Source organism: Spermophilus citellus (assembly GCF_964194105.1).
Source record: "Spermophilus citellus genome assembly, chromosome: 3".
Classification (NCBI taxonomy): domain Eukaryota; kingdom Metazoa; phylum Chordata; class Mammalia; order Rodentia; family Sciuridae; genus Spermophilus; species Spermophilus citellus.
The window spans coordinates 47,199,667-47,226,810 of record NC_138184.1 but is presented as its reverse complement, the minus strand read 5'-3'; the positions used below and the strand labels follow the sequence as shown (position 1 = coordinate 47,226,810).

At 40.8% G+C, this 27,144-nt stretch overlaps 1 protein-coding gene across 1 annotated transcript in view; it reads right to left on the bottom strand.

Moving 5' to 3' along the window:
• The window catches only part of ERC2 (ELKS/RAB6-interacting/CAST family member 2), a 908,750-nt gene extending 888,176 nt beyond the window's left edge, over positions 1 to 20,574 (bottom strand). The window contains 1 exon segment of the mRNA XM_081286503.1: positions 20,469 to 20,574. The gene's annotated coding sequence lies outside the window, so the exon portion shown is untranslated.
• Positions 20,575 to 27,144: the final 6,570 nt, after the last annotated feature.

Genomic DNA, 27,144 nt, shown 5'->3' with positions numbered 1-27,144 from the left:
GTTCTAAATCCTGATCAGGTGTGTTCACTTATGATTTCATATGAATCTGTGTGATTACTTGTTGGAATCTCTCCTCCCTCCTACTGTAAGCCCCTATACTGTGCCCCATGGTTTAACATTTGGTCTAACATTGTGTGGTGGCCCAGGGCAAGAGGACAAACACAGGCCCAGGCCCATGTACCATCCGCCTTTATCTTCTAAAGTTACATAGTGAGCTAACAAACTGATAAATAAAATGCATCCAATCCTCCTACCTTGACAAACGTAAGGATGAGAAAGGTAAGATGTGAGTTTCGAATTAAAATTCTTAGGCTCTTCAGAGTTCTAGCCAAAACCTGGGAGCTAGAGAAAGGCCTCTCCTTAGTTAACACCTTTTTCTCCCCACCCCTATATCCCTGGGGCCTCACACACATGAACTCTGCAGCTTTCATGCTAGCCTATCTCCATCCAGTCCAGAGAATGAGAAATATTTTCTGTAAAAGGACAAATGATAATATATATCAGGTTTTATGGGCCACTCATTCTCTGTCATGTGTACCCAACTCTGTAATTTCAGCACAAAAGCAGCCATGGATGATTTAATGGGCATAGATGCGTTCCAACAAAACTTTATAAACACGGGTGGTAGCTGACCTTGACCCACAGGCAGTAGTTCTCTTACACCTGGCCTATAACTTCACAAATAGGTATCCCTTAGCCTGGGAATGTGTACACTTGTAGTGGGGTTTGCCCTCAGGAAGAGAGACCCAGCCAAGATTTCCAAGCAGACCTTGGAAGACAACTTGGGATCATTTAGGCAGTGAAGTCACAGGCTGTGGGTACCCAGAGAGGACTCTAGAATTCCAGGCACAGGCTCCAAGTGAGTATCTGCACTTAACCCAGAGGACTTCTCCCATGGGGAAGATACAGTCATAAGGGGGCCAGAGTGGACCCTCTAGGGAATAAGGCCCTGTGCAGGGGAAAGTTTCTCTGGCCCAGGTCAGACATAGGAGCTACACAAAACAATCCCTGAATACTGAAAAGAATAAAGCAGGTGCTTTAGTATTGTGATCTTTTCATAATGTCATTGAAATGACTTGCATGGAAGGTATGTGACAATTTTGTAATTACAGCCAGAGAAGAGAAAAGGAAAGGGGAGCCTCAGAATCAGATCTGGTTAGTTATCTCTCTCTAACTTCTTGACGTGCAACCTCAAGCAAATTACTTCACTTCCCTCACCCTCACTTTTCTCATCTGTATAATAGGGATAACAGCAGTACCTTTCATAGGAATTTGGGAAATATTAAATGAGATGATACAAGAAAATTGCTTAGCACAATGCCCATCTCACAGCTGGTTCTCTATAAGAGCTGACTTTGATCAGCCCAAGGCTACCAGAATATGACACAGTGGTTTTAAACCTCCAAGTTATCTCAGGAATTCTCTTGGTTCACTAAGCTTAGCCTTGTCAGACTATCTTGGATCAAATTCAATTTACTATTTTAAAATGCTTAAGACATCGGTCATTTTTAAAAAACTGGAAAGATCTTCAGGCGACTCTATTGTACATCAACTGATACTGAAAGTCCCAATAGTAAACAATTTAATCCTTAAATGCCACGAAGACATGGATTAAGAAAAAAATCCAATTCAACAGAGATTTTCAAAAACACTTTCCCATCACTCTCCAAAAAGCTCTATGTAAGTTAAACACACCTATGCACATATCATCACTCTCTCCTTTAGTTCCTCCAAACTCATTTTATAATTACTGTTTTCCATGTGCAGATTTAGCATGATTACATGCTCAGCTACCTTGGCTCATATTTTGTAGCAAAGTGTTTGAGTGAGGAGGAAGACTATACTCCATGCCATAAGGGAAGGGCTCAATATACCCAAGTATTGGTTAACTGCTCTGTTCATTAGCCAACTGTTAAATTTCAAATCTTATCAATTAATTTCAAAATATTAAATTGAAAACACCTAACAACTTTTGCTAAAGAAACACACTATTATCTAGCCCACAGCTAAACCTCCAAGTTAAAAATACATCAAAACCCAAACAATAGGCAGTAAAAATAAAAACTAACTTGAGATGCTAAACTGAATTAAAATAACAGTTATGGTTAATATAATATGCTGATTATAACAACATTATTCGTTGTCTCATAAAGTCTCATAAATGGAACAAATTAAACTGGTTGCACTGAAGAGAAAAATAACTAAGGTTTTCAGATTCGTTTTTAAAACATCTGTGCATTTCTTTTAATCTGCAAACATGAAATGTCAACTGGCAGAGCTTTAGCTGTAGCATACTTACAAAATAAAGAATATTCAGGATTTATTGGGTTTTACACTAAAAAATCTTCAATCTGTCAACTAACAGATGTTCCAGAGAAAATGACAGAAAGGTGGAAGAATAACCACTGTATCCTCTTGCCCCTAAAAATCCAATCACACAGAATTTTCCTACATTTACAATACTATATGGGGATTATGTCTAAATAGCTTTTTTACTAAAAGAGAATATACACATAATCACATACACAAGGAAAAATTTTAGCCATGATTTCTAAGCAAAAAAAAAAAAATCCACAATCAACAGCAGAAGATAGAGATTGGCTTAAACGTAGAAATTTCAGAAACAAGCACTCATCTACATACTCTGGAAAGAAGAAAAAAATAAATGTTATTACTTAACTGAGATCTCTCAAGAATACGATTGATAACCATGGAGGAGTCACATTTGAGCCTTTAGCAAGAATTAAGTGGACAGAGCTGAATGATACTCAGAAAATCCTTTGAAAACTGAAAATACAGCTAAGCACAGTGGTGCACACCTATAATCCCAGTGACTCAGAAGCCTCTGGCAGGGGAATTGCAAGTTCAAGGCCAGCCTCAGCGACTTAGCAAAAACTTGTCTCAAAATAAAAAATAAAAAAGGCTGGGGATGTTGCTCAGTAGTACAGCACCCTGGGTTCAATCCCCAGTAAGGCAGGGAGGGGAAGACATAAGAGTACAGTGAACGAGAATCAATTAGTACATGAAGTCATCAACTGAGGCAAATGTCTTGTCTAAGAATGCAGAATGTAACTGTATCTAAGAGAAAAATAAATAAAAAGAAAATGAGGTTATGTGGTTTGAATCTATTCAATAAATATTTCTTGAGAACAAATCTGTATTATGGTTTCTAACATTCAAAACACTCAAATTCTTCCATTTGGAAAGGGGTCAGAGCCTCTTTATTCTATTGTGCAAGGCTGTACAAGGCTGCCAGCCACACTGGACATTGGAAATAGACAAGGTCCTCTCTGAGAATAAAAGATGAGGACATGAACAGAGTCCTGTTAAAGACACGTGTTGTATCATATAAGAAGGAGAACATCCAGCTTGAAACTGGGTGAGAAATGGAGCTGGATGGCAGATCCACAGTCATGTTTTTTAAAGAATCTGCAAATCTCATGAGAACTTAACGATTGTTTTTAGTTCAGTAACATGGAAACAAACAATGTAAGTATATTCTTGATGATTACAGCAGACAGGCCGCACAAGTATGAGCTCCAAGCCATACCCCTGAGGAATCACTCTGATCAATGAGATAAGAAAAAAAGATGAACTTGGGACTCTAAATGAGGTGTTCCCACTGGGTGAAAGGTAAGGGAGGGCAAGTTCCTCAGCAGGAATGGAAGTTACACAGAAGCTGAATACTGGGGAGATGGTGGGAGAATTGAGTCATTGCACAGCAGGGTAGACCAGCTGACTGCCAAAGAACCCGCCCAGAATGAACAGCCTCATATTCTGGTTACAAGCAGCAATTTAGTTAATGCAGTTAAATTAATGCTGTTAATTTGAATTAGTAATATGAAGTGTACTCAATTTCTAAATTGATTTAAGCTTTATGAAGGCATAAGAGCTTTTTTAAAAAAATGCCTTACCAGCTTTATGTTTATATAATTAAAGCATCATTAAAATAACAATAATTTATATTCAACCCTGGGGTTCTATGAGAAATTTTCTTTAAAAGGGACCTCATCCAAGTTTGATAAACCAAGGTGAAATGATTGAGCATACCATACACTTGAGTCCTGACTCTCACACTTACTGTTTAACCTTGAGCAAGTTAATGAATTTCTCTGAGTCTCAGTAAGTGTCTCAGTAAATAACAATGTCCTCAGGTGTAGCAATAGCTACTTTACAAAAATGAAGTGAGTGATGATTAAATCAGAGACTGGAAAAGTGCTTAGTGCAATGCCTAAGGCTGTAAGTACTCAGTACAACCACCACCATCATCATCAATATTGAACACAGATTCATTGGGTTGCTTTCTTAAATTAAAACCTTACTGCAGTTTGTTTCTTTCTTATGAGTAAAATAGAAATAATATTCATAATCATCATCATCTTGCAATGGGTCTGAAAAGACTGGCTAGTTAAAAAGTTTGCCAATGGGCTGGGGATGTGGCTCAAGTGGTAGCGCGCTCGCCTGGCATGTGTGCAGCCCGGGTTCGATCCTCAGCACCACATACCAACAAAGATGTTATGTCTGCCGAGAACTAAAAAATAAATATTAAAAAATTCTCCCTCTCTCTCTCTCTCTCTCTCTCTCTCTCTCTCCCTCCCTCCCTCCCTCCTCTCTCACTCTCTCTTTAAAAAAAAAAAAAGTTTGCCAAAAAATTTGCACACAAAAGTAAAATGTTGGACAATGCAGTAAATTGCATCATTAGTTCAAAATATTCGCCATCCCTCTCTAGCTGGCCCATCCCTCCTACAGGAGGAGAACCCTTGCTCTGCTGACATTTGACTTGGCCCTGTGACTTGTTTAGACCAAGAAAATGCGAGCTGACGTAACTGATGCCATATTCGCACAACAGTTATGAGAGCCAACTTGTGGGTAAACCATAATGTTACGAGGATGGCCTGTCCAAGAAAGGTTCCTTCAGCCTGGGTCCCAGAACAGAACCACAGACAATTTGAGAGAGGGAAACCACTGAGATGAGATGTAGAGGTCATTTGTTATTTTATTATACCTAGCAATATCTGACTAATACATTCAGCTACCGTGAATATAGTGCTAATATTTAACATTAAGGTTAAGATATAGGATAGCATTTCTCACTGATTTATCTCTCATTTCTTTCTTCCTCCTTTTACTGCATTATTAATCTAGTTAATAGAGACAGAATATTTTGTGTTGGGTCTCTAGATAGGTACAAATCACTTATAAATGTCTTTTCAAACATGGATGCATACAACCAACCATTTTAACTCCTTTCATATGTATTCTGTTTATTATTCCTAGGCTCTCTTTCCTGATAAATAGCTATTCCTGATGCTTGGCCATAAAGATCAAGGCTCAAAGGACAATAAATCCTGTTTGAGTGATACAGTAGTACAAAACTGTGCAAATAGTAAATGCCAGCTAGCATCAGTGGGCGTGGCCTGGAGCCCATGACTCTAATGGTTAGCACAAGAATGAACACACATCCTGGAAGACAGCCCCTGGACCAAGCATGCTTCACCATAGGAAGCCAAGAGAAAGGGAACCATGCATCTGCTCTCTGTGATCCCATCTCATAGGGCTCTGTGAGTTTCTGATTGCACCAATAATGCCAGTGTCTTTTCTTGAGCCTTGTGCAAGACAGATGATTTGACATAATAGCTCCTTGAAGGCAAGAAATATGTCTTGTTCACCTTCATATCTCAGCACTATTACATTTGTAACTAAAGGCAGCTCAGTGTGGAAAAGTTAAAAGCATGGGTTTTAAGGCCATAGGTACAAGATTCAAATTCTAGTTTCTCCACTTACTTGTGTCAGGACTTTGTGAGCAGGTGCTATACATACCCAGCCAATGGCCTTCTGACTTAAACAGTTAAGAGTTCCCCAAGGAACTTCCCACAGTCAATACAGCCTGAGGCATTCTTTTGAAACTTGGGAAGCTAATCTTCCCTTGTAAAGGGTTGAACACTAGTACTAGAAAATTAACCACCTTTGAAAACAGCTGCCAGATTATTATATACCAATGTTTACAGCAATGTCATTCAAAATAGCCAAAAGATGGGGGGGAAGAAAGCAAGTAGTATCCATCGACATCGACCTTTAAAAAAATGAAACTCTGATGCATGCGACAACATGAATGACTTTTGGAATCATTATTCTAAGTGAAATAAACCAGACACAATAGAATAAATACTATATAACATCATTTATGTGAAGTACCTAGGCTAGTCAAGTTCATAGAAACACAAAGCAGAATAGATGTCTCCAGGGTCTGGAGGAAGGCGATTGAGGAGTTATGGTTTAATGGGTACAGAGTTTCAGTCTGGGACAGAGAGAAAGTTCTAGAGGTGAACTTTAAAACAGTTGAAATGGCAATTTGTGTCATGCATATTTTACCACAATAAAACAAAAAATAATAATAAGAATAAGCTTTAAAAAATAAAAGAAAAAAAGACAACGTAAGTTAATGTTTACATACTCCTACTCTCTTCCCCCTCATGTGAGATCATCCTAAGGCAGATGTTTTCCACTCTCTCCATCATTTCCTAGTGGGATTAAACTCCAGTTGTCACTGCAGCAAATTACTTAAATAATGCCTCATCTAATGGCTGACCTCTCTTCCTTATCTTGTATCCTCATTCATTTATCAGTGTTCCCTATTTGTCCCAAATAATTACTTGCACTAGAATACTTCTCAGGGATAGCTTCTGTGGGAAACACAACTAAGACCCCTAGGCAAGTTTCCTAATTTCTCTGAACATTAATTTCCTCACCAAGAAAAATAAAACTTAGATCAAGGAGTTATGGTAGAGATTAAATGAGATAATTCTTAAAACTGCTTAGCACAGTACCTGACTCAGAATGAGCACATAATATGAACTTCTGGTCCAACAGTGATCTGTCATTTTGATAGAAGATAGATTATGTCTCTCAGTTTCGGGAAGAGATTAGAAATCCAAGAGCCAACTCATTCCCATCTTCTACCTGATTAACATCTCCCAGGACTTAGCATTCACCATTTAACCACAAGAGGCATTAAAAGGAATTGGAATTTTCACATCCAACTCAATCCTCTGCATAGAAGTTGGCTGAGCCCCACAAAGGAAGTTAGATAAGCTCCCCAGATATCAACCAAACCCTTCAGAGCAGATAAAATAATATCATCATATCCTCTTGACTTAGGAGGTAATTAGAGAACTGTGAGGTTAACTGTTCACCAACTGTAATTCGCATCCCTTCCTCTCTTTGGTTCCAAATGTACCATGTTAGCATCACTAAGGGTGTTAGTCAGCTTTTCATCACTATGATCAAAATAACTGACAAGAACAACTTATAGGAGGAAAGATTTATTTTGGCTCCCAGTTTCAGAGGATTCAAGGCAGAGAGGCACAGTAGAGGAAAACTGTTCAGCTGATAGCAGCTGGGAAGCAGAGAGAGGGTCAGGGGGAAGGGCCTGGGGACAAGATAAATCCTTCCAGAACATGCCCTCATTGATCTACTTTCTCCAACTAGGTCCTACCTCCCAGTAGTTCATTCCATAGTCAGTGGATTAATCCACTTGATGAGATCCAAGTATTCATGATCCAATGATTGCCTAAAAGCCTCACCTGTGAAACTTGCTGCAGCAGGGACCATGCTTTCAACACATGAGTTTTGAGGGGACATTACAGATCTAAACCATAGCACTAAGGTTTATGGCAAAGACTGGGAAACATTTAGTCTTTTCTAGTTCCACAGTACATCGTTCTAACAAATGAAACCATGCAATCATGAAATTCCATTGAGGTGTATCCTTTGCCAAGTACCATTTTATTTGCTTTGGTTTCTGTTGTTTGCCAGAATACATAGAATTTTGTTACCACAATGATCACCTATGCTGACTGGAAAACCAGAGGAACAGGTTATTGATTCTGGTGGACTCTCAAAAAAGACTGATGAGGTCCAGGGATGTGGCTCTGTGGTAAAGCATACACTTAGCATGCACAAGGCCCTGGGTTTTATTATTATTTTTTTAATAAAAAATAAGACTTGGGCTGGGGTTGTGGCTCAGTGGTAGAGTGTTGCCTAGCAGTGTGAGGCCCTGGGTTCTATCCTCAGCACCACATAAAAACAAATAAATAAAATAAAGGTATTGTGTCTAGCTACAAAATAAGTATTTTAAAAAAAAAGACTGAAGGTAAATTCAATGTTTATCTCCTATTACTGTAGAAAATGCCTTTCAGAATATTTTTTTTTCAAAAACTAGACAAAGAAATGTTGACTAGACTTCCATATTTTAAAAAAAAAATAGCTCTGTTCCAAAAAACAAATAAATGCTAAAATCCCAAATTACATCTTGCTTTTTAACATAATCCCCAAAGCTTTTTGTCCAATATTTCATACATACATAGCCTTTCTACTTTGTTCATATTTCACAAACTATATAGAACTGGCCAAATTAAGCTCAAAGCTTCTGACTAAACCCCACCCAAACTGGGCATGTCTATTAGTTTCCATCTTTGCCTCAGTTACATTACGAGGTTCATACTTCTCCATATATTATGGCCCACATTTTCCATTTCCCACTTACAAAATAATGACAAAATTCAAGAAGTATGCCAGTGATTGCATAAAACTCCTATACAAATATGGTGATGCTGCTAAAATAAAACCTCTTTGGTTGTGATACAATTGATCAAAATATTGATTCATAAACTGAGGCACAGAAATTAAGAGCCATGTATGAAAGTTAGCTCAGATGTGTTGCCATGTAATGTACAAAAATGTAGTCAGAGACAGCCAGTATGGATGGGGCAGTTGAATGCTGCTACATCCCCTGACTTCCAATCTTGTACGCAGGCATCAGGGAATAATTAAACCATTCCCATTCATGAACTATCTCATGCCACTTTCAAAGTCTGTACACTATAAATTACTCTAAGTACTTCCCTCTATTAGTCTAACAAAGTCAGTTTGATTCTGTCCATTAACTGTAAACATTTGCAAAGATTTTTAAGCAAGATCCATACTCTCTGTGCCCTACTTAAAATTCACTGAAGACAGCATGGTCCTGGATGGTCTTTTGAGAGACTCTCCAAACCTACAAGTATTACAAAGTTCCACAGCAGATCTTTGATCACCTAGAAAATGGTCTTTGAAAGTTAGTAAGGCTGTATAAATTGTGTTTGGGCAATAAAATTACAAAGGGCACTGTAAGATATCCAAAGCCATATTCAATCTTTCTATGGTTCAGGCTATCCAGTCACCCACTCTCCCCAATTTCAAGGTCATCACCCCAAACTCAAGCCTCATACTCCACAAGAAAATTATTATTGCAAGAAAAGTAGACTGAAAGGAGAACAGAGAATTCAGTGTTTCTGATTATGCCAATCCCCTACCTGAAATCTCTTGAAGTTTCAGCTCAAGCTCCATGTCCTTAATAGCTCTTGGGGTCCTTATGTCATTCTCTCCAACTTTTCTCACCATTCACTTGCAGCCAAGCTAAACTCTGGCTCTACAGATTTACCTGGCTCGACAAACCCCAGATCTTCCATTCTCTCACTTACCTTTGGACTTGGGCACACCCTGTTCCCCCAGCTATTTCCAGCTAACTCCACTTCCCTTTCAGTGACAGCTTAAGTGTTCCCCTCCTCAGGAATCCTTCCTTCATCTTTCATCCATAAATGTCCTAGGTCCTCCATGACGGCCTTGATGCGCCCCTATGAGAGCACCTATTGCTACAGCCTGCTTACTTCTCTGGTACTCCAATAGCTGCTACAATCCCTGAGCACCCTCAAATCTCCTGCTTTGCTTATAATCCCCACTTATACCTAGAAGAGGACTGGAATAAAACAAGTACATATACATATATGATAAATATATATACAAATATATATATGCACATATATGTATATGTACACAACACATATCTATATATACACACACATATATATGGGCTTAGTTATTTGTTAATAAAGTCCATCATGGAAACACCTAGGCCATTTTTGTTTTCTAGGTTAAAATAGCCAATAAGTGATAGTTGAAACTTTGCATGAAGAAACTGTTGTAAAAAAAAAAAAAACTATAGATAAAGGGCCTTTGAAGAAACTTGGCCTAGATGTTAGAAAAACAGAGATACCAAATAAGGAGAAAGCTAGTGACAAACTCCTAAAGAGAACTTAGGTTTCTTGACCCCAGGTCAGTGCTAACTCCCTGTATTCAAAAAAATCTGCTCTGAAGTTATTCTAAGCAACTATTCATGTTGTGAAGTCAAGGTGGCCCATCAATGTATTTGAAGCCTGCATATAAAAATATATGCCTTAACAAAAAAGGTAAAGAATTCCCCTTGAGTGTCCAAGTCTCCTAACTGCTCCATGTTCACAAACCTGATATACAGCAGCCACTGGAACTCGGCTGCCTTTGTATCCACTCTGCATCAAACAGGACCCATTTTCATGGTGTCCATAAGAAATCCAACCTCTGGAACTATCATGGAAGGGGAAGTGGGGAGTGGGGGAGAAGGAAGAAAAGAGAAGAGAGGGTGGACATGATCAGAGCACAATATATGCATGTATAGAAATGTCAGAGTGAAACTCATTAAAACGTACAATTAAGGGCCAGGGTTGTAACTCAGTGGCAGAGCACTTGCCTAGCATGTGTGAGGTACTGGATTCAATTCTCAGCACCACATATAAATAAGCAAAATAAAGGTCCATTGACAACTGAAAAAAATATTTTAAAAAAGATGTACAATTAATATGCATTCAGAGGTACATTCATTTTTTTTAAAGAATGCCAAGCTCTCACTTCACTTATTACCCAAACTACTGCTTCCCCAAAGACAGAGGCTTTGAGAAAAAGCCTATAAAGAGCCAAAATGGGAAACAAAGAAGGTCTAGGAAGGAACTTTACAGTCTAGAAGGGAAGAAAACATACACATAACCAGACGATGGAAAGAAACCAAAAACCCTCTCCTGAGAGGCAAATGTGAAAAAGAGTCAACAACTCTGCTGTACTTGGATGCTGTTCCTTGAACCACGCTCTTGTTCCTCAAGGTGATGACAGAGAGCAGGAGCCAGCTGGCAGGAAGGTGACACAGCCAATCTGTCTTAAGCCAGACTCAGGAAAGGCCATCCTGAGGGAAGTCTGATACCCACCAGTCATACTGAGAAAATCACCAGGGATCACAGGTCCAGCCCAACCTTACATCTTGCAGAGCTGCCCACTTCTCCACTTTCTGAGAGAAGGTCACCACCCCCAGGCCAGTTCCCAGACCCCAAAGACCTTCAATCACTTCAGGCCCACAGAGGCTGAACTCCCACCCTGACCACATCCATCTTGTTAGAGAGAAATTCACTACAAGAGAACTAATAGCTGCAGTGCACAACAGGACTTGGTTTCTTATAAAACCCTGCTCTTTCTTGCTATAATTAGTCATACCATTTTAGCAGAAATGTCTCTCATGGTTTGCATGAGGATCTGAGAGCATTCTTAAAGAACAGTCACATTGCTCAATTCCCATTCAAGCCCTTGTCTTCTGAGCCACTAAGAAGTTGCCTTGAATTAATAGTTTGCTCCTCAAGCATTTAGGAGGAATGCAGTTTGCTGCCTACAATTCATTCATACCCTGAATTCAGAATGATGACTATACCTTTAGGGGTGGAAAGCAGAAGTCATGAAAAAAAGAGGCAATGCTACCAGAATGTGCATGTGTGTGCACGCGCACATGCACACACACACCACAAAGAGTACAAGAGTTAAGTGAGCAAAATGTAGAATCAAAGTAAAGCTGCAGGTATGAGGTGTCTATGAACATTGCCATTGGCCTTTAATCTGCACAGGTATCCCAAAGATGTCCTTTCAACACATTCTGTGGGACTGTAATCTCATTATTGATTTCCAGGAAAAAAGTAATCCCTTATTCCTTCCTAAAAGTGCTGGCAGCTAGCTAGCTAGCTAGCGTACATGTGCTCTTGCTCTCTCTCTCTCTCTCTCTCTCTCTCTCTCTCTCTCTAATTTTGCTGAGTGCCCACTAGGTGCCAGCAACTACAGATTTCCTGGGCTCTGAACAACATGAACTTGAACTCATATTGGCAAACTCAATATGAGTTCAAGAACACAGGGAGTAGAATTTGAAAGCAACAACTTTGAAAGATGTAAGTGGAGAAGGACTTCCCAAGAGGTTAAGAGCACAGCCCTGGGATTTAGTCAGCCGAGTGCGGAGGAAATTCACCAGGGGTAGAAACTGAACTAGCCTAGGAAAGGGGTGACCATTTATATCCAATTAAGTCCATGAGGAAGTGGCCTAGGGCTTCGCCAGCTAAGGCCAGGTGAATAGAACATCACACAGAAGACAAGTCCTGGTTGTGAGATAACCTAGCTTGCCCTGGTGATTTTGGCTTCGATGCTGTGGGGCTTGGTGGTCGCTTTTGTTGCAGTTGTTAGGCCATACACTGCTCCTGTCTAGGTATATCAGCCTTGAGATTCAGGCAGATATGGGTTCAAATCCTGTTTTTTGTTTTGTTGTTTTGTCTTGTTTGTGGTACTGGGAATTGAATCCAGGGGTCCTATATCACTGATCTACACCTCCAGCTCTTTTTATTTTTTTAATTTTGACACACAGTCTTGCTAAATTGCCCAGGCTGCCCTTGAACTTGTGATCCTCAGCCTTGGAGTCGTGGGATTACAGGCACACACAACCACACCTGGCCAAATCTGACTCTTTAAACAAGTTTTTCTTTTTCTTTTCTTTTTTTTTAAAGAGAGAGTGAGAGAGGAGAGAGAGAGAGAATTTTTTTTTAATATTTATTTTTTAGTTCTTGGCGGACACAACATCTTTGTTGGTATGTGGTGCTGAGGATCGAACCCGGGTCGCACACACGCCAGGCGAGCACGCTACCACTTGAGCCACATCCCCAGCCCCTTAAACAAGTTTTTCTATTCCTTCATTTATTTAGTGAATACTTATTGAACATGTGCTATGTGTCAAACATTCTTGTAGGCACTGGGGTTATGACAAAAGGCAAAAGTTCCTGCTTTCATGGAACTTATCAAATTCTTTGAGCCTTGGTTTTCTTATCTATAAAATAGGAATAACACATTATAGTTAGTACAAAATGAGCCACATAAAGTACCTAGCACAGTCACATTGCCTAACACAAAGGAAATACTAAAAACTGGTGCCCTTCACAGTCTAGAGCAAACATACCCATGACATAACTAGAGTGTAAGCTCCAAGTAAGGAACTGTCGCTCATCTCTGTACCCCCCATAACGATCACAAAGTAGATGTTAAATAAATACTTCATAAATCAAGAAATATGTACTTATTTTAAAATTAGTAGTCATTGTTATGGTAACTGACAATCATTATTCCTCTCCAAGCAACAGAGATTTCGAAAAACCAACAGGACAGCTATCCAGGCATGGCGGCACACATCAATAATCTCAGCAACTCAGGAGGCTGAGGCAGGAGGATCACAAGTCCAAGCCCACCTGGGCAACTTAGCAAGACTTTGTCTCTAAATTTAAAAAAATTTTAAAAGATGGAGATGTAGCTCAGTGGAAGAGCATCACTGGGTTCAATCCCTCTAGTACTGCGGGGGAAAAAAGGAAGAAATGAAAAGCAACAGAGCATTAAAGACTTCTTTTTTCTTTTTAAGAAAAACAGTAAAGTACACTATAACTATATATCTTTGGTGGTTTTTTTTTAACATGAAAGCAAATATTATTGAGCCTAACCATTCAATTCAAAAAAATCTGTAAGTACAAGAACTGCGCAGACAGCTGATATAGATGCTTGCCTGCTGCTTTCCTAAGCACAAAGCAAGGTCAAGTTGCCCAGGTGTCAGGTTAATCTAGAAGACAACCAAAGAGTAAGATAAATAAAGTTTAGCAGGTGTTTTTAACATATGATGTATCAGTAAGGATAAGCTTAAAAGTGCTGCAAAAACAAATACTCACAAAATCTTTACGGGTAAAACAACAAAGACTTTTTTTCTTGGTCACATTGTATATCCAATTCCAGCTGACTGAAAACTTTGCTTATTTAGTGATGTGGGGACCCAGGCAGATGGGGACTCTGTGTTTCTATGATCATCCCAGCAGTAGAAGACCTCATGCTGGAAATTAAATGTTCTAGCATAGAAACAAAGCAAGTCACTTCCAACATATGCCTGGAAGGAAAGAAAAAGTAGCTATGGGGAACATTAACAGATATTAAGACACAACAAGCTGTGGAATAATAAAGGTGCTCATTGAAGAGGATATTCAAGTAAAACATCTGGACTGCTATAAAGTTCACAGAATGCTTGACCTAAGAGGGTATGTAAGAGTCATTTGAGAGAGATGGCCTCAATATAAAGACATCTCAGACAACACAAACTTTTTTTTTTTGAGAGAGAGAATTTCAATATTTATTTTTCAGTTTTCGGCGGACACAACATCTTTGTTTTTGTATGTGGTGCTAAGGATCGAACCCGGGCCGCACGCATGCCAGGCGAGCGCGCTACCGCTTGAGCCACATCCCCAGCCCCGACAACACAAACTTGAACTCTGAATTTTTATTTAAGAAACAAAGTTTCTATAGATGAAAAACATCTGAAAACCACTAATATAAACCAAATCCTCTCTTGTACAGATTTTCAAAAGTAGATGAGAAGGAAGAGAGAGAAAGAGAGAGTACTCTCCCCTCCATGAAAACTCTGGAACATTTAAGGGATGACAGCGGAAATAAGTCCATTGATAGAATCTACTGCAGCATCCTCTGACTTGACCCTTCATCTCTGCTACCTTTAACTGGCACGATGGAGCCAGACCCAGACCAAAATCATGTCAGACGAGGTCATCAAGGGCTCAATAAAAGGTACTGACAATGAGCAGAAATCCCCACCTAAAAGGCACTAAATAATGATTCACATTCCATTAGCAATTCTCTGCATTACTCATTCTCTACTTCCTGGCGAATGTGAAGCCATTAGTAGAAGTTAATACTAACCTTCAATAAACTTTCATTTTATTCTCAGATTATAAATTAACAGCCCACACTGATTTGAGTTCACCCAATTCCATTCTCTCCTCATGTTCCCAGGTTTGCTCTGTGCCCAGTTTTCCCTCTACTGTCATTCACATGAGAGCATACCATGTACTTAAGCCTCATTGGTCTCCCAGCCTCCAGTCTGACTTATACTCTCCAGCCCATGAAATCAAGCTCCAACATTTCAACCCAGAAACCAGTTGCCTCCTTAATCTTACTTTAACCTACTTTGCCAACTTTATTTCCACTATGGTACTTATCCTGCCCAGCCAAAGGCAGGATGAGGAACTTAAAAGTCAAAATGACATTGCCTTGAATCCCAATGTGATTCACACAACATGCCTGATCTTGGGCAATGTCCTTAACCTCTTTCGGTTTTAATCTTCTCACCTATAAAATAGCATGAGAGCATCCACTTTGGGAGGCCCTTGAGAAAGTTTGTTATCAGTAAGGAGTGTGCTTAGCTGCATGTAAAAACTAGTGGCTTGGAGCTAAGTAAGTCTTTTTGTTTCATGAACTAATAAATACAAGCAAGACAGTGTAGGCTGCAACTATGAATGAAAAATGTCATCAAGACCAAAATCCATCTAGGCTCCACTTTGTCCCTCCCCTCCACTACACCCAGATCATGCTGGGGATTGAGGACCTTGCACATGTGCACTCTACAAATGAGCTACATCTCTAGTGCTTTTTCTTTAGTGACAGGGTCTTACTACAGAGCTTGGTCTCAAACTTGGGATTCTCCTGCTTCAGCTTCCCAAATAGCTGGGATGAAAGGCACAGCTGGCTTTGCCATTTTTAACACATGGTTTTATTATCTTCATGGAGGTAGTTGGCTGTGTCAATCCAGGCATTGTGCTGATGTCCCCAAAAGCGAACAGGGGACAAAAGCAGAGTTACCATCCAAGTGTCTCTTCCTCATAAAGTTTTCAGGAAAGCCCTCACCCAATAGTTTCCACTTATATCATCATCAGAACTCAGTCTCACGTCCATTCTAAACTGCTAAGGAGTCTGGGAAGGGGAAGTAGTCATATTCCCATTTCAAATAAAACTGAAGTACTTTTAGTAAAAAGGAGGAGAATTAATATTAGGTAGGCAATCAACAATGCCTACCCCAAATTAAATTAGATATTTTACGGAAAGTGCTAAGCACAGTGCCTTTACCACTCAATAAAAGTTAAGCTATAAATACTACTACTATTATTATAATGGCTATTATTATTGTTTTTCACCTTTCTTGCCTCTGGTCAAATGGAATAACTCATTATATATGCATGGGCTCCTCACATTACTACTGTATCTACTGCTGTATCTGCATCTCCAAACCAGAATCCAAGAAAATGCCATTTTACCCAAGTAAACTCTCTATGAGTTCCTTAAAAGGACCCACATCTGTTTAAAACTGTGTCCACCCTGCATTGAACATTATTTCTTGCAACACAGTAGATTCTAACAAATAGTGCCTTAATAATTTAAGTAATTCATGTGTATACACATACCTGCTTTTATAGTCAGTCCTCTAAAGTCAAATATGGTATGTTCCTGAAATGAAAAGTTAAACACTATGTTTATATATCATAGAGCTAGATGTGGGAGTAAGAAGATGAGGACTGCATTCTCCAAGAAGGAGAGAAATTACAAAATTCCCCAATGACACCACATTTTGTACCCACTATGGGAGTCTGGATTGTAGTTTATCAAATATTCTCTCCCCTACAATGGGCAGTCTACTTTTATCTATAGATATTAAGCTTCCCCAGGTGACTTGCTTTATGGGGGGGAAGGGGGAAAAGATGTCAGTGAAAGGGACATTTGTTTGTGTGGTTTGCCTTTGCTCTTGACTCCATGCTCTGCCATAAGAAAGGCATGCCCCATATAGCTGCTACTCCTTTAGCCTGGGTCCCAGAGTATATATGGAACAGACTGGAACCTAAACTAAGCCACCCCAAGAAGTCCACTCTAGATCAACCTGAAGACTTCTTGTTGCTATAAATTGGAGATTTTTGTTATGCTGCCAAAGTTTATTAATATATTGTTACCATTTGATATATTTTAACATGTCTCATTCATTTCTTTTTCTTTTCTTCACCTAAGAAAGAACAAGCTGAAGAATCTCCACTTTTTATACATCCAACAATTCCTATCTTTGGATCACTGTTTTAAATTTACAAGACCCATGATATCATTAATGGAAGTGCCTTTCTGCTTACCATTTGTTCCACTAGCTGCTAAAATAAGGAACACTGCAATAAAATATGAAGGAAGAGCTGGATGTAGTGGCACACACTTCTTAAGAAGCTAAAGCAGGAGATTCACAAGTTGGAGGGTATCCTTGGCAACTTAGCAAGACCCTATCTCAAAATAAAATAATAAAAAGGGTTGGGGATATAGCTCAATAGTAGGGCATCCCTGGGTTCAATCCTCAATACCAAAAAAAAAATCAAGAAATAATATAAATATTGATGAAACTCTATTGGCTCTGGGCTGGCAAGTAGGTCTCCCATGGAACAACCAAATTTGTTAGCTGTTTTTTTTTTTTTTAAGGCTAAATGCAAAAATGCAAATTGTACACAAATCAACCTAAGCAAAGTCAAAGACTATTTGAGGACTCCAGCACTATTCACCTATTCATTTTTAGGAGACTTCTTCTGGAAACCTTCACCTTTCAGTTTCACCAATGAGATGGAACTAATGAGACTTAAGTCTATGGTTTTCCAACACAATACAAAAGAGAGCTATACTATTTTAACAGAATAATTTTAAATATAAGAATATGTAATCACTAATGAAAAAGGATCTCTTTGTAAGTGAAAGAAAAAAAATGAAACTCTAATGCTTTGGAGAAAGAAGCCAAGTGACTAATGTTAAGCGCACTTATTCAACCAAGATCTATTCAGACTCCCAGTTGGAAATTTAAGGTATTAAGAAAAATAAAAGAGTGTGGATTTTATTTTGTTTTACCTTTTTTTAAGTTGTAATCAAGTTTGGAACTAAATTTCTATTGGACCAAAACTGCTCTAATAGAGATATATAATACACAAAGTTCCTAAATTTGCCTACTGGCAAAAGCAACACTTAGGAATGGAAAGGTGAACAGGCAGGTACAAGGACCATCAACATTGCAGTGGCTCCACACAGGTTGACTTCATGCATGTTGGGAGAGCCCACACTTCAGACTGGACACATTCAGACCACACAATCAAAATTTTAATTCAAGGCCATAGCAAGGTCATGGTCTCTGGGTCAGACAAACCTGAGCCAAGTTCTATTCTCACACTGAATTGTGGCAAGGTATTTACTTTTAATTTCCACATCTATAGTTTAGAGATAATAACAGTAACTATCTCCTAGGGGCTCCTCAAAGTTAGAAAAAGGTAATACACATAAAGTTCTCAGTGAAGCAATAGCATAAGCAATAATAATAATATTAGTAGTAATAGTAATAATACTACCTTGACAGACCTGACTTCTACATGAAGACCATCCTAACCAGAGCATTCTGGTTCACAATCTGTTCATGAAATGCTGAATTCACAGCTTTATGTTCACACCCAGGTATAGCTTCTATAAGGTGACGGCTCTCCGGATCAACTAGTAATTCTTCTAACACATCCAGGGTGTTGAAAAGCCAATCTTTCACTATTAGAGGGTTGAGAAGGATCTGGTCCTTCACCCATGGTTCAACTAACCCTGAAAGTCTTGCTGGTGAAAGCCATGATTCCATCACTATCCATACCCCCCTCCCCCTCCAAAATGTGAAAGGCTTTTATTAGAGCATAGAAGCAAACGGACAAGATGGCTCACATTAGAAAAAGGCAAACTCTTCTACTCTCCAGAAAGAATACATCTTGACCCCACAGTCACCTCCAAACTGACACACCAGAAAAGAGAACAAGGCAGACCTCACTCCCCTAAGTTGTGTTACACTGTCAAAACTAGAAAGAAAAAAAAAATCCCTTCTGTTCATGTTGGTACTAATACAGCACGTTTTCCTGCTTCAAAAACACCTTAAAATCCATCCAATAGAGCTAAGGGCTAAGTACTGTACACTCAGAAACAATGTGACTTTACAAGGACAAGAGTGACCATAGGAGACAAAGTGCCACACCCTTTTCCCAGATAGCTCAACAGTAAATGGTGTCTCTTCTAAAGAAGACTGCAATTCTGGAAGAAAGGGTGGACAATTCTAACCCCCATTACCCCTCCTCATTTCATTCTTCACACAGATTCATTTCCTTTTCAAGGCAGTGGCCTCAGCATCCCCAACTACTACAACTAATAAACGGGGGAGGGTTGGACAAGTGAACAGAGATCAAACGTACTTGCTGCTATACCATTTTCGAAGAGTTTCTTCCCGCTTGTCTGCCTCTCACAGATGGAGCCCCATACCTGGTGGAAACCAATGGTTAAGTAAAACCACTGATTTTAAAGAGCCAACCAGGAAACTAACCAAGACAAGTGGGAGCAGCCCTCCTCTCCCAATCATTGATTGGCTCTTGGGGTGCCACCGGTCCCCATTCCACCCACATAAGTGGCAGGTGTGGCTGTCAATCACAGAGGGAACTGACAATTCACCGCTCGGGGAGTAAATTGCCTTTCATCCAGCAAAGGCAGGTAGCCGCCTAAAATCGATCCTCTCCTAACAGAGAAGACCCTCCCTCTCTGACAAGGAGAACAGAGACCCTTAAGTACAAAATAAATAAGGCAGGGATGAACAGAGAGTTCACGAGCGCTATTTTATTATCCCGCCCCAAAGCAGCCCTTAATCTTCACTGTCCTAAAATGATCTTTCAAAGGATCGGACAGTAATTAAAAAAAAAAAAAAAATAGGTACATCCTCGTAAGTACCCATTTTCTTGTAAAATTAGGAGATGGGGAGAGGGAGAGAAGGAGTGCTGTCCAGTTTAATTTCACATCGTATTCCTTTTCATACACCACCACCTCCTAACCCTCCCCAATGAACCCGGCTTCATTTTTTCAGACACGGATTTTTTTTTAACCTGTTCCCCTCAGAGCCCACCCAGACAGCCAGGGACCCCACCCCCTGGGCTGAGGATCCTCCTTCCACCACTTTGTTCTGCTTGGGGTTCCACGAGCCCCCTGCCCCTGCGAACACCCCACCCCTCGTGGCAAAAGGGCAAGCCGGGAAGAGAGGGGGATCTGGAGAAAAGAGAGGCGATGGTAGTGAGGGTGGCTGCCGGAGAGGGACTGCAGGAGGTGGCCCGGGCCGCCCGCGCGCCAGAGGAAACCGTGCACTTGTTCCAATCCGGGGGTTTATACATCAAGACAAATCCGCCCTTAGGCCGCCCAACCCTTCCCCCGCCCAAGAAAGCCCTAGTGGAGGCGGATGGTTCACCCCTCTACTCCCCCTGATAACGCATTGCAGCTCCCCACGAGCGAGGGGAACCCGGCACGAGGGATGCCCGGCAGGGCGCCTCGAGGGAGCCAGGCACCGGACAGCCCCGGCGCCGGCGTCTCACCTTTGCGATGCTCGCCCCGGGGCCGTCCCACATGGATTTTTACAACCTCACGTCGCCTCGGCCCCGGGCGGCCGGGAGGTGCCGAAGCCAGCGCCGGAGCCGGAGCGATCAAGAGCGGGAGGAGGAAGAGCGGGCCGGGGAGCTGGAGGGCGGGAGGGAAGGAGGAGGACACCGCTCCGAGGGCTGGGGCAGGGGCCGGGCGGAGCCGGCTGCCGAGGGGGCGGCACCCGCCGCAGTCCCGAGACGCGCGCTCGCGCGGCGCTGCTAGGCGCTGCGCTCCACCAGGCCCCCACCCGGCCGGCCGGCGCGCTCTCTTGCTCGCGGAGGCCCTGACTCACATTCCCAGCATTCCCGAGGAGCCGCTGGGGGGGCCCGGGCTGGGGCCTGGGCGCCTCCGCGGGGGGCAGCAGAGAGCGGCCAGCCGGGGCGGAGGAGGAGCAGCGGGGTCTTTGCAGCGCCTCCTCCTTGCATGCCACCGTCGCGAAACACCTGATCCTCATCTTCTGTCTTAGACGCCCCACCCCGGGTACCCCCCCTCCAAAAACAAGCAGGCACTTCTGGAACTTGTCGGGTGGCTTTGGCAACAGGGAGCAGGGGTATAGCACTTATCTTTTAAGGTAAGCTTAGAGCGAGGGTCGGGGTTCCAGTCCCCTGGGACCTTTCGTCCCCTCCGTTTAATGGTCCTCTGGGGAATGAAAGGATCCTCTAAGATTTTTACTTTCTTATTCGCCCAAGGAAAGGAGAGAGAATGGAAGATGGAGAAGAGAATAGCAAAGACAATATTCATCATATACATTGGGTGCCTTTTTGGCGTCCTGCAGTGTGAGTGGGTTGTCCCATTTAAGGTAGAAAGACGCGCAACTCTCACACGCCCTTCAAGGTAAACGTGCAGGAGGATTTGAACAAGTTTTTCATTGGAAAAAGCTTCCACTCTACAAGTCTGGAGCCCCAGTTGCTGCCATTTTATATTAGGGGAAAACTGGGAAACCTCATAGGCATCTCCAAACTTGGCCTCTCAACTGAGTAGTCAATTTGCAGGACATGGCAGTGATGAGTCTGTCCTGATGAGTCTGCTTGGAGCAATTTCAGTGGCCAGCTCTAAATGCCTCCTGCTGGGAAGCTCAGACAAATAAAACAAAACCAGCCATGGGATGTTTGGGTGAGTGGAGAAATTAGTATGAAATTAGTTCAGTCACTAAGGGATGACTCCTTCTCTTCCCTGGTGTGATTTCAAACATTAAATGATTCCTGCACCGGAGATGGATTCTGAAAGACAGGGATGCCTTCCTGTTCCTGCCCAAATCCCTGTTCCTTATGCCTTCTTTTTATATTCAGTGGCCCCAACTCTCTTTGCCTTCATCCTCTTCTTTCTTCCCATCACCCACAAATCAGCACTCATTCTTCAGGCCTGTGATGCTTCAGAAGCAAAACCTAACTACATCTATTGTGGTTAGTTCCCATGTACATCCTTTGCAGCCTAGGCTCAAAAGGCTTTTTACATGTAAGAACTTTGTTGAGAGTCTTTTGGAAATTCCTAAAGTGCCTCGTGATCAACATTTTTTTTGAATACTTCCTACTTCTGGGCATTTACATCCTCTGAACTTCTCTCACAAAAACTCTTAAGATGTTTACTGTCTTTCAGAAAATTTCAGATAACATATCCAAGGTGATCCTGTTACAAATTTAGTTACATGCAGTGCCTAAGGTTCACTCTTGTTGGCCACTCTTTCTCTTTTCCTTTGATCCATGTGTTCTGAATTTTTAGATTTCAGAAGGACAATGTTTTACACAAACACACACACACACACACACAGAGAGAGAGGTAGGAGTATAGCTCGGTGGTAGAGTGCTTGCCTAGCATGTGTGAGGCAGAATTTAATCCCCAGTACTGAAAAAAAAAGGAGTATCTATTTTAGAAATATATATGGAAAATGACTGATGGTTCCCAAGAGATTTATTTCAAATTAGACCCTTGAAGCAGAAAATATTAAGAATACTCACTTTGAATACAAAGCAACTTTATATAGTAGGATGAGGACTAGGAGTTTTGGAGATCTTAAGGAAGTCGTCTTTATCCCTTCTGAGACTTAGTTTTCCATCTGAAAAACTGAGAGTTGAAGGATCTTAAGATCTCTTCCAGGTAACACTACCTAACTATATGTTAAAATACACACACACACACACACACACACACACACACACCTCTCAAAAAGCTAACAAGTAGCCATTGTAAGATTTCACGCCCTACATGGCGGCGGGCGCAGAGAGATCAAGTCTCTGACCTCTTCAGCTGTGCAGGCATAGGGAGTCGTAAACAACCTAAATCTGTTTGCTCAGGATCACTAGGCAATGCTGAGCTGACGTGGATCTGGGGCGAACAGTCTGGGCCTCTCAGAACACACACTGAGCCCGGATCGGCTGAATTCATGCTCCCCTTCGCCTGCTTCCCACAGACAAACAGCTGTGACTCAGCACTAATCCATCCAGCTGAAACAACTGGTCAGCCCTTCTGATCCTACGGAGGTAAATGCCTACCGAGCCTTCATAAGTAGTGGCCACAGGTTTGAAACGGGGCTTGGGAGAGACAGTAAGGACTCACCCGTTGCATTGGTCGCCCGGCAAAGGGAAACGAACTGTCGCCATTTGCAAGAGATACCACCATGGCAGAGAACTGAAGTCATCAGACTGCGGCGGAGGAGATAACTTCATTGAAACCTGCGGCTACAGGTGTGTAATTCCCTAGCCTTCCCTCTCCACACATCGGGGAAACCTTAAGGCCCCTCCCAGCTCTCCCGTAAGGGTCCCTCCCAGCTCTCCCGTGAGCACAATAGCCAGACCCAGGGAATCAGAGGTGGCGTGGGACCCGTGGAGCAGAACTACCGCTCCCACCACTGCTGACAGCTGAGGTCTCTTGCACCAGCTACCGGGGGCGTGGCTACCGGAGGGCAAGTAAAATTCGCTGAGGATTCTCAGCCCCAAGCTCTACAAACTTAGGGTCTCAGGGAATGGCAAACTGGAAGAGTGTGCCCAGTCGTTCATGAAAACAGGGCTCCCGGGAGCAGCAGACCTGGCGTGTAGCCAGTATTGTGGTGAGCGGCACCCGTGAGAGGGGCCTGACTAGAGGAAAAGTGGGAAGTGACTAGACACAAGAGGAGGCCCTAGGCACTCAGGATTGGAGACTTGCCCAGTCTGGGAGGAGCTGCTGCACAGTGATTGCTTCCCGTGTATTGACAGGAGAAACTTGGCCTGGTGGGCACAGCGCCACCTACTGGAAGAGAAGTTAATCAAACTCTAAGACTGCATTTATTAGGTTTTTTTTTTTCTTTTTTTCTTTTCTCTCTTTTTTTTTTTTGATTTGGGTTTTTCTTTCGTTTTCATTTTTCTTTCTTGTGCCTCGGTAAAGACAGAGGGCGAGGGGAAAGATAATCATGGAGAAACAAACTAAATTTTTTTAAAAAAAGGATAAATAATCAAACATGGATGGAAGTACAAACCATATATCAATAGTAACTCTGAATGTTAATGGCTTAAACTCTCCAATAAAGCGACATAGGCTGGTATCATGGATTAAAAAAACAAATCCAACAATATGCTGCCTCCAGGAGACACATCTGATTGGAAAAGACATACACAGGCTGAAGGTGAAAGGATGGGAAAAAATATACCATGCACACGGTCCTCATAAGCAAGCAGGGGTGGCCATCCTCATATCGAATAAAATCGACTTCAAGACTAAGTTAATCAAAAGGGATAAAGAAGGACATTATATACTGTTAAAAGGAACCATTCACCAACAAGACATAACAATTATCAATATTTATGCACCAAATAATGGTGCTGTGACATTCATAAAACAAATTCTCCTCAAGTTCAAGAATCAAATAGACCACAACACAATAATTATGGGTGACTTCAACACACCTCTCTCACCATTGGACAGATCCTCCAAACAAAAGTTGAATAAAGAAACTATAGTACTCAATATCACAATCAATAACCTAGACTTAACTGACATATATAGAATATATCAACCATCATCAAATGGGTATACTTTTTTCTCAGCAGCACATGGATCCTTCTCAAAATTAGACCATATATTATGCCATAGGGCAACCCTCAGTAAATATAAAGGGGTGGAGATAATACCTTGCATTTTATCTGATCATAATGGAATGAAACTGGAAATCAATGATAAAAGAAGGAAGGAAAAATCCTACATCACACGGAAAATGAACAATATGTTACTGAATGATCAATGGGTTACAGAAGACATACAGGAGGAAATCAAAAAATTCTTAGAGATAAATGAAAATACAGACACAACATATCGGAATCTATGGGACACAATGAAAGCAGTTTTAAGAGGAAAATTCATCGCCTGGTGGTCATTCCTCAAAAAAAGAAAAAACCAACAAATAAATGAGCTCACACTTCATCTCAAAGCCCTAGAAAAGGAAGAGCAAAACAACAGCAAATGTAGCAGAAGGCAAGAAATAATTAAAATCAGAGCGGAAATCAATGAAATTGAAACAAAAGAAACTATTGAAAAAATTAACAAAACTAAAAGTTGGTTCTTCAAAAAAATAAATAAGATCGACAGACCTTTAGCCATGCTAACGAAGAGAAGAAGAGAGAGAACTCAAATTACTAACATACGGGATGAAAAAGGCAACATCACAACAGATGCTACAGAAATACAGAAGACAATTAGAAATTATTTTGAAAACCTATATTCCAATAAAATAGAAGATAGTGAAGACATTGATAAATTTCTTAAGTCATATGATTTGCCCAGACTGAGTCAGGAGGATACACACAATTTGAACAGACCAGTATCAATGGATTAAATTGAAGAAGCCATCAAAAGACTACCAACCAAGAAAAGCTCAGGACCAGATGGGTATACAGCGGAGTTTTACAAAACCTTTAAAGAAGAATTAATACCAATACTTTTCAAGTTATTTCAGGAAATAGAAAAAGAGGGAGCTCTTCCAAATTCATTCTATGAGGCCAACATCACCCTGATTCCGAAACCAGACAAAGACACCTCAAAGAAAGAAAACTACAGACCAATATCTCTAATGAACCTAGATGCAAAAATCCTCAATAAAATTCTGGCGAATCGAATACAAAAACACATCAAAAAAATTGTGCACCATGATCAAGTAGGATTCATCCCTGGGATGCAAGGATGGTTCAATATATGGAAATCAATAAATGTTATTCACCACATCAATAGACTTAAAGATAAGAACCATATGATCATCTCGATAGACGCAGAGAAAGCATTCGACAAAGTATAGCATCCCTTTATGTTCAAAACATTAGAAAAACTAGGGATAACAGAAACTTACCTTGACATTGTAAAAGCTATCTATGCTAAGCCTCAGTCTAGCATCATTCTGAATGGACAAAAGTTAAAGGCATTCCCTCTAAAATCTGGAACAAGACAGGGGTGCCCTCTATCACCACTTCTATTCAATATAGTTCTCGAAACACTGGCCAGAGCAATTAGACAGACAAAAGAAATTAAAGGCATAAAAATAGGAAAAGAAGAACTTAAATTATCACTATTTGCAGATGACATGATTCTATACCTAGAAGACCCAAAAGGGTCTACAAAGAAACTACTAGAACTAATAAATGAATTCAGCAAAGTGGCAGGATATAAAATCAACACGCATAAATCAAAGGCATTTCTGTATATCAGCGGCAAAACTTCTGAAACGGAAATGAGGAAAAACACTCCATTCACAATATCCTCAAAAAAAATAAAATACTTGGGAATCAACCTAACAAAAGAGGTGAAAGATTTATACAATGAAAACTACAGAACCCTAAAGAGAGAAGTAGAAGAAGATCTTAGAAGATGGAAAAATATACCCTGTTCATGGATAGGCAGAACTAACATCATCAAAATGGCGATATTACCAAAAGTTCTCTATAGGTTTAATGCAATGCCAATCAAAATCCCAACGGCATTTCTTGTAGAAATAGATAAAGCAATCATGAAATTCATATGGAAAAATAAAAGACCCAGAATAGCAAAAGCAATTCTAAACAGGAAGTGTGAATCAGGCGGTATAGCAATACCAGATTTCAAACTATATTACAGAGCAATAGTGACAAAAACAGCATGGTACTGGTACCAAAACAGGCGGGTGGACCAATGGTATAGAATAGAGGACACAGAGACTAATCCACAAAGTTACAACTATCTTATATTTGATAAAGCGGCTAAAAGCATGCAATGGAGGAAGGATAGCATCTTCAACAAATGGTGTTGGGAAAACTGGAAATCCATATGCAACAAAATGAAACTGAATCCTTTTCTCTCGCCATGCACAAAAGTTAACTCAAAATGGATCAAGGAGTTTGATATCAAATCAGAGACTCTGCGTCTGATAGAAAAAAAAGTTGGCTCCGATCTACATATTGTGGGGTCGGGCTCCAAATTCCTTAATAGGACACCCATAGCACAAGAGTTAATAACAAGAATCAACAAATGGGACTTACTTAAACTAAAAAGTTTTTTCTCAGCAAGAGAAACAATAAGAGAGGTAAATAGAGAGCCTACATCCTGGGAACAAATTTTTACTCTTCACACTTCAGATAGAGCCCTGATATCCAGAGTATACAAAGAACTCAAAAAATTAGACAATAAGATAACAAATCA